This window comes from Amblyomma mixtum, chromosome 3, assembly GCF_055824585.1.
Source record: "Amblyomma mixtum isolate Tamu chromosome 3, ASM5582458v1, whole genome shotgun sequence".
Lineage (NCBI taxonomy): Eukaryota > Metazoa > Arthropoda > Arachnida > Ixodida > Ixodidae > Amblyomma > Amblyomma mixtum.
Genome location: NC_143014.1, coordinates 417,884,533 through 417,896,466, shown reverse-complemented (window position 1 = coordinate 417,896,466; position 11,934 = coordinate 417,884,533). Strand labels below are relative to the sequence as shown.

General features: G+C 42.4%; 1 long non-coding RNA gene across 3 annotated transcripts; it reads right to left on the bottom strand.

Moving 5' to 3' along the window:
- Nucleotides 1-230: 230 nt before the first annotated feature.
- LOC149357807 (uncharacterized) lies at nt 231-11,518 on the bottom strand. 3 transcript variants are annotated; one of them, XR_016291895.1, is made up of 4 exons: nt 11,013-11,518; nt 10,439-10,510; nt 6,861-7,013; nt 231-3,142 (listed from the first exon to the last, which is right to left on the bottom strand). It is a non-coding gene; the product is annotated as an uncharacterized LOC149357807 (long non-coding RNA). The 3 variants fall into 3 exon arrangements; XR_016291896.1 differs by lacking the exon at nt 10,439-10,510 and having other exon boundaries at nt 239-759; nt 3,020-3,142; nt 11,013-11,511; XR_016291894.1 differs by lacking the exon at nt 10,439-10,510 and having other exon boundaries at nt 232-3,142; nt 11,013-11,259.
- Between the last annotated feature and the right edge of the window lie 416 nt (nt 11,519-11,934).

Sequence of the window (11,934 nt, the reverse complement as noted above, 5' to 3'; positions counted from 1 at the left end):
GCATCTGTGTATAGCTTCTGCCCAGAACGTTCACTGCAGATATAGCAGTCCAGAGGCCGAGGAAATAAGTATTATGTACAAGACTTTCATGCATTTTATGTATTGCACACGTACAAAGAATGCAACTTAGAATGAAAGAGTGGCAAGTGTTTGGTTGAGTACAAGTACATACGTTTTATTTTCATGACAAATTGCACACATTGTACTTCTAAAAATTGCTTTCGGATCTATCTGAAAAGATAAAAAAATCCTCATTTAGTAGCCACACAACACCTATTATAAATTTCACAAATACATTTGAACCATCCGCTATTGAGCAATCGGCTTTCGTAGAAGCTTGTAAAAGCCATTTACTGAGAACCAAACCAACATGATTCATTGCCTAAAATTTATTTCTCATAACAGTAAACAGCAGAAACCACAGGACCAGGAAGAAGCAGACAAAATGCGCTTACTCGGACACCACTGTGTGAATGAAAGTCTTTACGGTTGTCTACAATTTTGTGCAAATATAAAGTAGCTAAGGATGGGTGCCAAATACAATTCAATGCAGATGCCTTTCATTACATAGTACCCAATGCACAACTTAGTGAGCAAGGAACATTGGTAACATCTGAAAAAGGCCAGACACTTGCCCACAAGCATGATGATGATTGATTTTTGATGGCGCGAGGGAATCTGAGGACAAAGAGCACCATGGCACAAGGTATTTTCTTCATCTCAAGGTGGGGCAACGAACCATTTGGCAGGCATTTCACCCTAAAGGAGACGAGCACCAGGTGAGGAGAAAGCTTGTACCCATTGGATTGGTGGTTACCCAGCACTTGCCCACAAGCAATCAGGAAGCATACTTCCCCGAAACCTTATGCTTTCAGTCATAGTTTCCATTATCTCAGCATCTGCACGAAAATGTACTAATCTCTGATGTCAGTGAAAATGCAGCCACAGGTGCTGGTTGCAGCTCACTAAGGTATTCAAATATCTCTGCAGTGCGCCTCACGAGGAACAGATGCTTAAGTTTCCACAAAGGGCTCCTTGCAGAAATTTAACCGAAGGCCGCTGCCATGTTAACCTTTTCAAAATGATGGCCCAGAAAGACAAAGTGTAGTCATGTGTCTGATGTAGAAAAAGGATGAAGGCATGAATCTTTCAGCTTCTTCAACAGCTGTGATGTGTTTGTAACTGGTATCGCTTGGTTTGGTTATTAGGGTTTAACGTCCCAAAGCAACTCAGGCTATGAGGGACGCCGTGTTGAAGGGCTCCGGAAATTTCGACCACCTGGGGTTTTTTTAACGTGCACTGACATCGCACAGCACACGGGCCTCTAGAATTTCTCCTCCATCGAAACTTGGCCGCCGCGGCCGGGATCGAACCCACGTCTTTCGGGTCAGCAGCCGGGCGCCGTAACCACTGAGCCACCGCGGCAGGGCTGTTGCTGGTATTGCTTCGCACAGCTTCAGTCTTCCCTTTGACATTTCGTGAAATCATTCCATATCTGTGAAAGATCTCGCTCGCAAACATTTTGGTTCTAATGAAGGAGCAAAAAAGACCCATGTCCTAGGCCTTTTTTTGTGACACTAAAGGAAGGCTCGCTTTTAGGGTCATTATTACGAAGCGGTCCATGTGGCAACAAACTTTGAAACAATTTCTGCAAGAGCTGAGTGTTCTGAAGCCTAAGAATTTCTCATGAGGCGCCCTGTAGATTGAGTGCTCTGAAGCCTAAGAATCTCTCATGAGGTGCCCTGTAGATGCATCAGAACACCTCAGTAAGCTGTTACTGGGTCCTGTAAGTGCTGTCATTTGACATTAAGGGTATGTACTTTTCCTCAACACATGCAGTGATGATGTATATGTCAAGTGAAAGCATAAAAGACTTCGAAGAGTTGCGCTTCCAGATTGCTTGCGGAGGAAAGCACAAGAGTCTGGCCATGCTCAGCTGTTACCTTTGCTTCTTTTTTGTTGAGTTCTGCAGTGAGTACTACGTAATGACAGAAGGTATCTGCATCGACTCATGTTTAACATCTGTCTGTGCGACCTCCATCTTGCACGACACGACAGGCAACTCCATAATGCCCTTCATGCACCGAGTGTCAGTGTGTTCTGTCAGCTTCCTGGTCCTGTATTTTCTGTTCTTAAAGTTATTACTGCCTTCATTCTCCACTCCATGAAGCCTGAATGTGCTACACTGGGTTGCTCCATGCGTCATGCAGTAACCTGGCCATTTTTTTCATACATCGGAGGCACTCAGGTCGCAAGCCATGCTTACTATATTCAGCAGATAAGTGTACATGTGAGACATATCATTTATAACCAATTTTAACAGTGGTATTTCGTGCAAGAATATCTAAATGCTACTCAATTTTTGCTCAAATTTTCAGATACACACTCTTATTCAGATTAAAAACATAATTTGGCTACTGTGCTCTCGTGATGCCACGTCTTGAGTTTGCATCAGTAGCTTAGAATAGTGCCTCTGTTACCTCTGGCGATGAAATCGAAAATGTTCAACAGAAGATTGTATGCATCCTTTGTGATAGATATATTGAGCGCTGTCGTTTCTAAGACCACGACTTTCTTCTAGCAGACTTTGGTATGTCTACTCTTTATGACATGGATTTTCTACATAAAGTTGTGCTCGGCTCTATTGACTGTGAGCCGTTATTGATGTCACTGCGATTTCGTGTGCCTCAGGGAAAAACCACCAAATGCTATGATAGATTTTATCCTGACATGCATGCCATTTCACCAATGACTCGTTTGCAAATAACACAATTCAACTTTTTATGACACAGAAATATTTGCCTAATTTGCTGTTTTCATTGTTTATTCATTATGCTTGTTTTTCTTTACTATTATTATCATCGTATTTGTGACCATTTTTCTGTATTATGTCTGTTCACGTCATGGTGTTTGTATTGACTTAGTGTGCACTCGTTTAGGCCAATTGGCTGTTCAGGCACATTTAAAATAAAATATCTACCTATCTATTTAAGCAGAAGCACAGCACCAAGGTACTCACCAACTGTTTGAAGCACTGTGCGCAAGCTCTCGTGCCGACATGAATACAGGTACTTTGGAATGCACATTGTCCAAGTCTTCATCATGCCATGCCGCTCCGACTCTCTGGTAGCAAAATTTTCCACTAAAACAAAGAGCAATTTTGTTTATGTTAGACTAGTAATATTAAATTTTACTATATACTAGGTACTTCTCATCATTCTACCCCAGACTAAACCATACACCAGTGATCATCATGTTTTAATTTTGTTGTATATGATCACAAAATGTGGTATAATTAACATGTTAGAAATTCTGGTCAAAATAAATCTGACAAAGTATTGTTTAAAAAAATCTGGGCACAAGGAAGAAGAAAGCTAGCCAGATAGCCTGGACGAATGTTTTCAGTTTCATGCAAGCATCAGTACCCTTGCACACAAAATGTACAATTTAGTGGGTTTACCCTTCCAGAATGGAATTTCATGCTGTAACCATCTAGCAATGCGAAAAAAATTTTTAACTTCCATTCCAGACAAAGGAAAGAAAATTCCTCTGGTTTTTCTTCACAAGCCTCTGCAAGTATACAATTCAGTGAATCTACTCTGCAAGTACGTGAACCTACCAGCACGAGACAATGACAAGAAAGGAGACAAAGCAGGCGCTGACTCGCAATTGAAGTTTATTGAAGTAAACAGGGAGTACATAGCAAAGCCAAACAACACCACAAACCACACAGTTACAGATATGCTATACCACAACATGAGTAAAAGATCGCTCTTAACTTTCCTCTCATCTAGATAGTCCAACTCGTTGCATATGAACACGATGGAAAGCACACTCACAGATTTGTCACCGAGTGATAAGATGTGTCTAGCCTCGATAATTTTCTGGTTAATCTGCTCCGAATGTATCGCCAAAATGAGTGTTGCCAAAAGGAATGGCTAGCAGCCTTCGCATTCCTTGCGATGTACAGATAAGTTAGAACCCCTACCAATATCCAAATATCTCTTGTGCTCCCGTAGTCTTACATTCACACACCTTCGAGTTTGACCAACATAAACCCAACCCCAAGATAACAGTATCCGATACACCACATACATTTTACAAGGCACATATGCTTTTCCCGGACCAAATTCACAAAATTATTCTTAACAATTTTGCAAGTTTGTAGACAACTTATTAGGGGCCAAAAGCACCATTTCTGCGTCATACATTCTGACCACATTTTTCAAATTGTGCGACAATCTACGTATGTACAGTAACACAGTTGATCTTTTGGTATCTCGATGGCTGGCCCTGGCCGTATCCTGCCAATCCCTGTGAAAGGGTTTTAGCTTTAACATGATAAAGAGAAGAATGGCGCAGCATCAAGTAATAAGGACAGCAGGACAACAAGCACATGCACAAGTGCCAACCTTGGAGTGTATACAGAATCCAAGAGCACGTGCTTGACAATCAGCACTGGCAGTCAAGGAAATGAGAAAACACTGATTTGAACATTCAAGATTGAATGAGCCCAACCCTTGACTGCCAACGCTGAATGTCAAGCACATGCTCTTGGATTCTGTATCTGCTCCAAGGTTGGCACTAATGCGTGTGTGCTCTCCTGCTGTCCTCGTTACATGATGCTATGCCATTCTTACCTTTAGCATGTCTGACCAACTTGATCAATCTTATACGCTCAGCTTTAACAATTTATCACACACTCCTGCAATAGCATGGTTGGGGAATAATGCTTTCGTAAGCCTTAAAATCTGCTCATGGAGACCACTTGTCATGCTGTGAAAGCATCACTTCATCAATACCGAGCCTAGCCTAGATGACGCAATGCTATCTTTCACTAGCTTAGAATAGTTCGGCCAATAGTCAAGTAGCTGCTTGACACTCCTGGGTGAATATCGGCAGCATACATGGCATGTGCAGAACATCAAGGTGAAGCCCAGAAACCACAGCTCTTTTTGATTGATGGGACATTTCCTCTAAGGAAATGCTAAGTTAAAGAAAGGCCTTGCTCCTTAAACAACTTGACAATATGCACAGGTCCCACACTATCGCAACCTTTTGTAAAAGACCAGAAAATCAGACGCAGTGAAAGATTTTCCCCCAGCCCATGCAAGTTCTTGGCAATCACTCCATCCACCCTGCTTAAGAGAATATTACTTAGCACAGAGGCATTCAATCGATACATATACTAGACTTTTGAACATATGCCGCACAGCCATACTCCAGAAACATGCTCTTCAAATAAAAGGAAGTAAGTCCACAAAAAAGACTACTACGCACCTGTTCCTAAACACAAGCTCATCATTGTGCTCCGATATACACATTCACAAGCTTTTCATAAGGTCCTCATACGGGATGGAATAAAATAGTTCTACATCGACACTAACCACCAGACAATCTGCTGGATTGCCATTCTTCAGATACTCAACCACGCTGCGAATTGAGTACAAGAAACAGATCTTCAAGATGCGAAGTAGACAAATGCTTTTGCAAATAACCAGACAAAATTTTGCAAGAACCCTTTTCTGAAATTCATCTGAAGAGCATGCTAGTGAATAGCATTTATTTTAAGAGCATGGCTGTAGAGTACTGCAGTGTGGTATGTGTTCAAAAATCTGGTATATGTAGTGGTTCGAAGATGGGCCTTGTGCTAAGAGATATTTTAAGTAGGGTGTATAGAATGATTGTCAAGGACTTGCATGGACTGGGGGAAAAAATCTTTTGCTATGTTGATGATTTTCTGGTCTTTTACAAATGTTCTGATAATTTGGGATGTGAACATATTCTCAATCTGTTTAAGGAGCAAGGCCTTTGTCTTAGGTTTACCTTGGAGCAAATGTCGCCATAAAAGGAGCTGCGGTTTCTGGACCTTACCTTGATAAGTTGATCTGCACACACCATGTGTGCTGGTGATATTCACCCAGGAGTGTTAAGCTGCTACTTGGACACAGGTTGGCTATTACAAGCTAGTGAAAGATAGCATTGGACTGTCAAGCCTGGACTCAGAATTGATGAAGTCATGCTTTCTTAGCATGACGACTAGTTTCCAAGAGTACATTTTAGGTTAATGAACGCAGGATTTCCTAACCATGTTATTTGCAAGAGCATACAATAAATTGTTAAGGAAGCCGAAAGCTTTTCACGGCGACCGGCGCAATCAGGCCGGGGCCAGCCAGCGAGATGCCAAAAGACCGGTTGTGTTACCGTACATACATAGATTGTCGCACAAATTGAAAAATGCGGCCAGAAGGTATGATGGAAAAGCGATTTTCTTGGCCCCTAATAAGTTATTTAAAATATGTAAAATTGTTAAGAATAATTCTGTGAATGTGGCTAGAGAAAAGTACACATGTGGAGTGAAATGTATATGTACCTTGTAAAATGAACATGGTATCAGACCCTGTATCTTGTGGTCGGGTCTATATAGGTCAAACTGGAAGGTGTATCAATGTAAGATTACAGGAGCACAAGAGGGTAGGGGTTCTAACTTTTCTGTATATTGCAAGGGATGTGAAGGCTGCTACCCTTTTCTTTTGGCAGCACACATTTTGGCAGTAAACTCAGAGAAGATTAAATGGTAGATTATTGAGGCTAGGCACACCTTACGACTCGGTGACTAATGTGCAAGTGTGTTGTCTATCGCACTAACACGCAATGAATTGGACTATCTCGATCAGGGGAATGTTCAGGGGCATTGACTCATGTTGTCATGTATGCTTATCTGTAATTGTGTGGTTTGTGGTGTTGCTTGGCTTCTTCATGTATTCCCTATTCACTTCAATAAACTATGGCCGCGACTCAGCGGCTGTCTTGTCTCTTGTCTAGTCTTTCGCACTGGTAGATTCACCATGATGTCTCACCTGTGCAGAAATCCAACACGACATTTTCCTCTTCACACTTGAGGTTCAGTGCATAATAAGGCCAACGCCAGTCATCCGCAAGAAAAGTTCATGGCTCCATTAACACCGCCTCCTGCTTACAAGACACAGTGCGGCATTCATTGTAGATTCTACCTGCAACACAGAACGCAAAGTTTTAGTTTGAGTGGACTAAGCTAGGAAAGCAGCACAAAATATCGACAGCCAAACGGCCGAGCTGAAAGAAATAGAGGGTGGCGTAATAGTGAATATACTGATATAGTTTTGTGTAACATCTTCTATTCATATAAAATGTACACTTTTTTTTCTTATGTTGACGCCTGGGTACACTATATTGTGCACTTATTGCATGGGCCCGAACTAGCAGCTTGCTAAGGGCCCAGATGCTTTTATCACCCTGTTTGTATAACCTTCATCCAAAGTGAATAAACTGATACTGATATTGCATGCAAGATATATGCATGATATATTGTGATATTCAACACTGCTACCATTGGCTTAGCCAACTATTTATGCATAACAAAAAATGCAGTATCACATAAATACTGATACAGTACTATTAGCGTTAATATTAGCAGTGCAGGTTCAATGAAAAAAAAGGGGGCCTAGTGCTAGCTGCCATTCCCACAGTAGGCTTGTGACCAATCGCCAGTTTAAAGGAAAAAGGAATGACTGAAAAGGGAGAGAGCCAGTAGGAAGGTTTGGTTTGGTTTATGGGGTTTAACGTCCCAAAGCGACTGAGGCTATGAGAGACGCCGTAGTGAAGGGCTCCGGAAATTTCGGCCACCTGGGGTTCTTTAACGTGCACTGACATCGCACAGTACACGGGCCTCTAGAATTTCTCCTCCAAAGAAATTCCAGCCGCCGCGGCCGGGATCGAACCCGCGTCTTTCGGGTCAGCAGCCGAGCACCATAGCCACTGAGCCACCGCGGCGGCCCCAGTAGGAAGGAAGACGGGCATAAAAGGACTTAGGATACAATAGGCAGGCAAAGTTATTTAGACAGCAACCACAAAAGAAACATTAACACCCAAGTAAAGATGTACAAGACCAACTATACCATTGTGCACAGTGGATAACTTGTTAACCTCATTTAGCCCAAAATATATTTTCATATATACTTGTCCTATTAAGTGATTACATTCATTAATAGCATAATTAACCTCATTTAGCCCAAAATATATTTTCATATATACTTGTCCTATAAAGTGATTACATTCATTAATAGCATAACTGACCGACTGAAACCAAAACAGGGGTGAAGGGCGGTGAATGAGCCCTAGGCGTGATGCTTTTGCCTTCCTAGTGGGACACAGAAGGATCATTCAGTCGAACATCGGGTCTTTGAGATTAATATGTAGTTTAATATTAGCAGAAAAATAGAACAACAAAGCAAGCAATGTAGCTGATCATTGTTCTATGCACATGAGAAAAAAAAGCATTATGAATAACCAAGTATGCAATGTTTGTAGCTGCACATTTCTTCACACACGTGTCTAAAACATATGCACATGATTTGCCACAAGACAGTGTCTCGTTTAGATAGGGTACCTGCTATGGCAGTAGTGCACAATCAGGCTGGAATGAAATGCAAACAGCGCCTATGAACAAGACAAAATATTTCACCTGTGTGATTTCAGCTTGAGTATGAAGCTAGCCTGATTCCTGTTTCTGGTTAAGAGATCTACCTAATACACATATATGAACCCTTTCTAAATGTATACCTCGCTGCAAAGTAGAAAAGTACTGCACATGTATGTTCGCATATCGTTCCGGCCTAACTGTAAATGCATAATGTGTGTCTAATGCTCATCATTATCAGTCAAGGCTGTCACTTCCAACACCAAGCAGATACATGAAACCTGCAAAAACTCCTTGAAGGCAAGAGTCTGGAGACAAGCTTCTAGACCCACTCTGAAGGATGTAGATTTGGTGTTTAGTGTGGCATATAATTACTTCTGCATTAATAGCGAGCATGTAAGGCCAATACAAGGTGCTTCTGAATTTGGTCGCCTAAAATTTGCTTGGGAGAACGCAAAATAATGCTAAAGAGCAATCTATAGACACAATATTGAATGCTGAATAAACAACAAGAAAAAAAGAAGGCAATGCTCTGGAAGCACCTTCAGTCATTCAAGACAAAAATGATGAGGCATGCTGACGCTGCTGCTTGAACAATAGAAAAAAGCCACTACTGCTTACTTACAATAAACGCTTTCTCTGAGCAAGCAATGAAAGAGAGCAGTAACTCATGAAACCTCTCGTCATTCTTTTTACAAAAAAGGAATTTAAAAGGTTGCAATGCAAGAATCCCTGCCATAATAGTATTCTCCTCACACTTGGGTTACACAAGCCAAGGCTTTTAACAGCATGGGTTTTTGCATGTGTTCATTCTGAAGCATTACCCGGTTGAAGCGACACAAAATATTTACTTCCCCATGAACCTGTGCGTGTAGCATAATCACAGAAAATATTTTTTACACTGGACAGAAATACAACAGCATAGTGGCGTGACTGACAGAGAACAGACTTCAGGGACAGTGCAAGACAATGATCTGAAATCCTACACAACAGACCTGCGACATTACAATGGCTAAATCCTTGATAGTAGTATTTAACAGCCATCTAAATGCTCGTGCGCAACAGGTGGGAGCACTATACTGCGAAGCAACAGTAAACCTTTGCCACTAGTCTAAACAAAAGTGCGCCTCATTGCGACTTCCACTAAACTTTTTTGCTCCCAGTGCAACAAAGCAAGTACACAGGGGGCTCGAATGGCAACGATACGATGTGTTAGGCTATCATGTCATCATCTTAACATAAACAATGCATGTGGTCTCTGTTCCGGACTGCCAATCAGCCTCGAGAAGACAAAGATGCTTATAAAAAAAGAACAAAGCAACAAGCTCTCAAACCTCACAGTGAACATAGAAGTAGCAGAACCATGTAACCTAACCAGTAGTTCGAAGCTAAGCAGCAGAAGAAAATATGTTAAGGCCAGGACTGAGCAAACAGAAAATCATGGAGGAAACCTAAAAGCAGCAATAAGCAATGAGAGTGGAGTTGCCTTGATGTTCATTGTCAACACCTACTGCTCAAAGTAAAGGAAACCAGGGTATAAGAAATACAGGATTTCATATTATGCTTTGAGAAAATGCAGTGAGAATGAAACAAGGTAGAGATTTGTCTTACAACATTTTCACTCTTTACTTTGCACCTGAGGAAAATAAATTTGTGTGCAGTTCACCTACTGCTTGGCACTGTCCTAGAAGGAATGAATCCAGGTCTCGAAAAGTCTACAGAGAGAATACTGATGCTGCATGTGCATTTCTCTCTAGACTCCCTCGTTTATTCCTTCCCTTAGGTTCAGGAGTCCACCGAGAGAAGTGAGACAGTTACTGCCCCATTTTCTTTCCTCAAAAACCAATTTTCATTTCATTTCTCTGAACTGTCCTGAAATGTGCATAAGTTACCAATTTTTTTAGTGCCCAATTACATACTGTAATTTTTGCAAGGAATATGAGGTTGATGAACAGAAAAAAAAAATGTCTGGAATGGTACCTTTGGTAACTTGGCACCTGGACAAACAGCTGACCAACTGGGCGTCCCCAGGGGCTCTGCTGCGAGGCGTCCCTTGCAACAGTAGCCGGTAGTCCAGATCCAAAGGAACCATGCGAATGATTACCGAAAAGTTTAAGGACAGCAGATGCATGAACACAAAACAGCTTTTCAGCACTGTTGCAGTGGGATGAAAGGTTCCAAATCTCTAGACTATACCTGGTAATAAATAAATTACCAGAAGACCATCTCGAGCGCAGAATGATCTCAAATAGAGTTCAGTAAAGCAGAAAGTTGGGCTAGTTGGTATCGATCCATCTAAAAACGGAGCACAGAAAAACACGCAGAACACAGGGAGAGCGGACAGGACAAGCACATTCAACACGCACTACCAACATGGACAGCTTGTGCTTAATTGAATCGAAAAGTTTACGCTGACCGACCAATGTTACTTCAAATAGAGACAGAAAGCGCATGCACGTTGTGCTGATGTTACCGTGAACATAACATGCGACGAGACACAGGGTTACAATACAAACAAAAAACCGCTTTCAAAATTTGAGAACAAATTGCTCACCTTCTCACAAGTTCACGAAACCGGAGACGATGCCGTGTGGCTGCCGCCAGTCACTCGTGATGCAATGCAATGCCGCTGACTTTCCTTGAGCAATTTTCAGTCGATTAAACTTCGAACTGTTCGCACCGACCACCGTTCACCTCACCAAGCATGTGTGCACGGAGGAAGTAAAATTCATGCGGGCAAGTCAGCCGCGCAAAACTCCGAGCACGATGCCATTTGTAGAGCTATGGTGTCTAGCAGAGCTGCACGGGAAATTCATAGCCCCATTCGCGTATTCGCGTCCGCAAAAGCGCACCACCTTGAAAACATATCAGATGTATTTAATTTTACCGTAGCTTTTTTAGCTGACAACTTGAATGGTTTTACATATTAAAATTTTCTTTTCGTTTCATGAGCGTTGTTACCACAAGAGCGCAGGGCATGCAGCTTGGCCATGACGAGTCGAAGCGCTAGCCAAGCCCGCAGTCGGAACCATGCGCGGAATTGCGGAGTATGTGTGGTGTTGAGTGAACAGGTGCTTTAGAACGGTTTTAGTTCTTCCGTGTTCGCTGCGTGCGTCCTGCGCGCTGTATTGTCGTTACGGTGTGTGTATGTGTGCGGCCCGGTGTTGAGTGAACAGGTGCTTTAGAACGGTTTTTGTTCTTCCGTGTTCGCTGCGTGCGTCCTGCGCGCTGTATTGTCGTTACGGTGTGTGTATGTGTGCGGCCCGTACGCCGCATTGGAGTGTACGACCGCTTGCTGTCCCATGCGGCATCGATGCATAGTAAAACGACCGTGCAGAATGTGCGTCACAATGACAGTGGCCCTGCACTAAAGAGGAGACGAAGCCGGCGGAAAAGCTGCTCACCCTCGTGGGACTGCAAGAATCTGGCGAGGAACGGTCGACACGCGTTTCGGTGGATGATTTCGTTTATCAAGC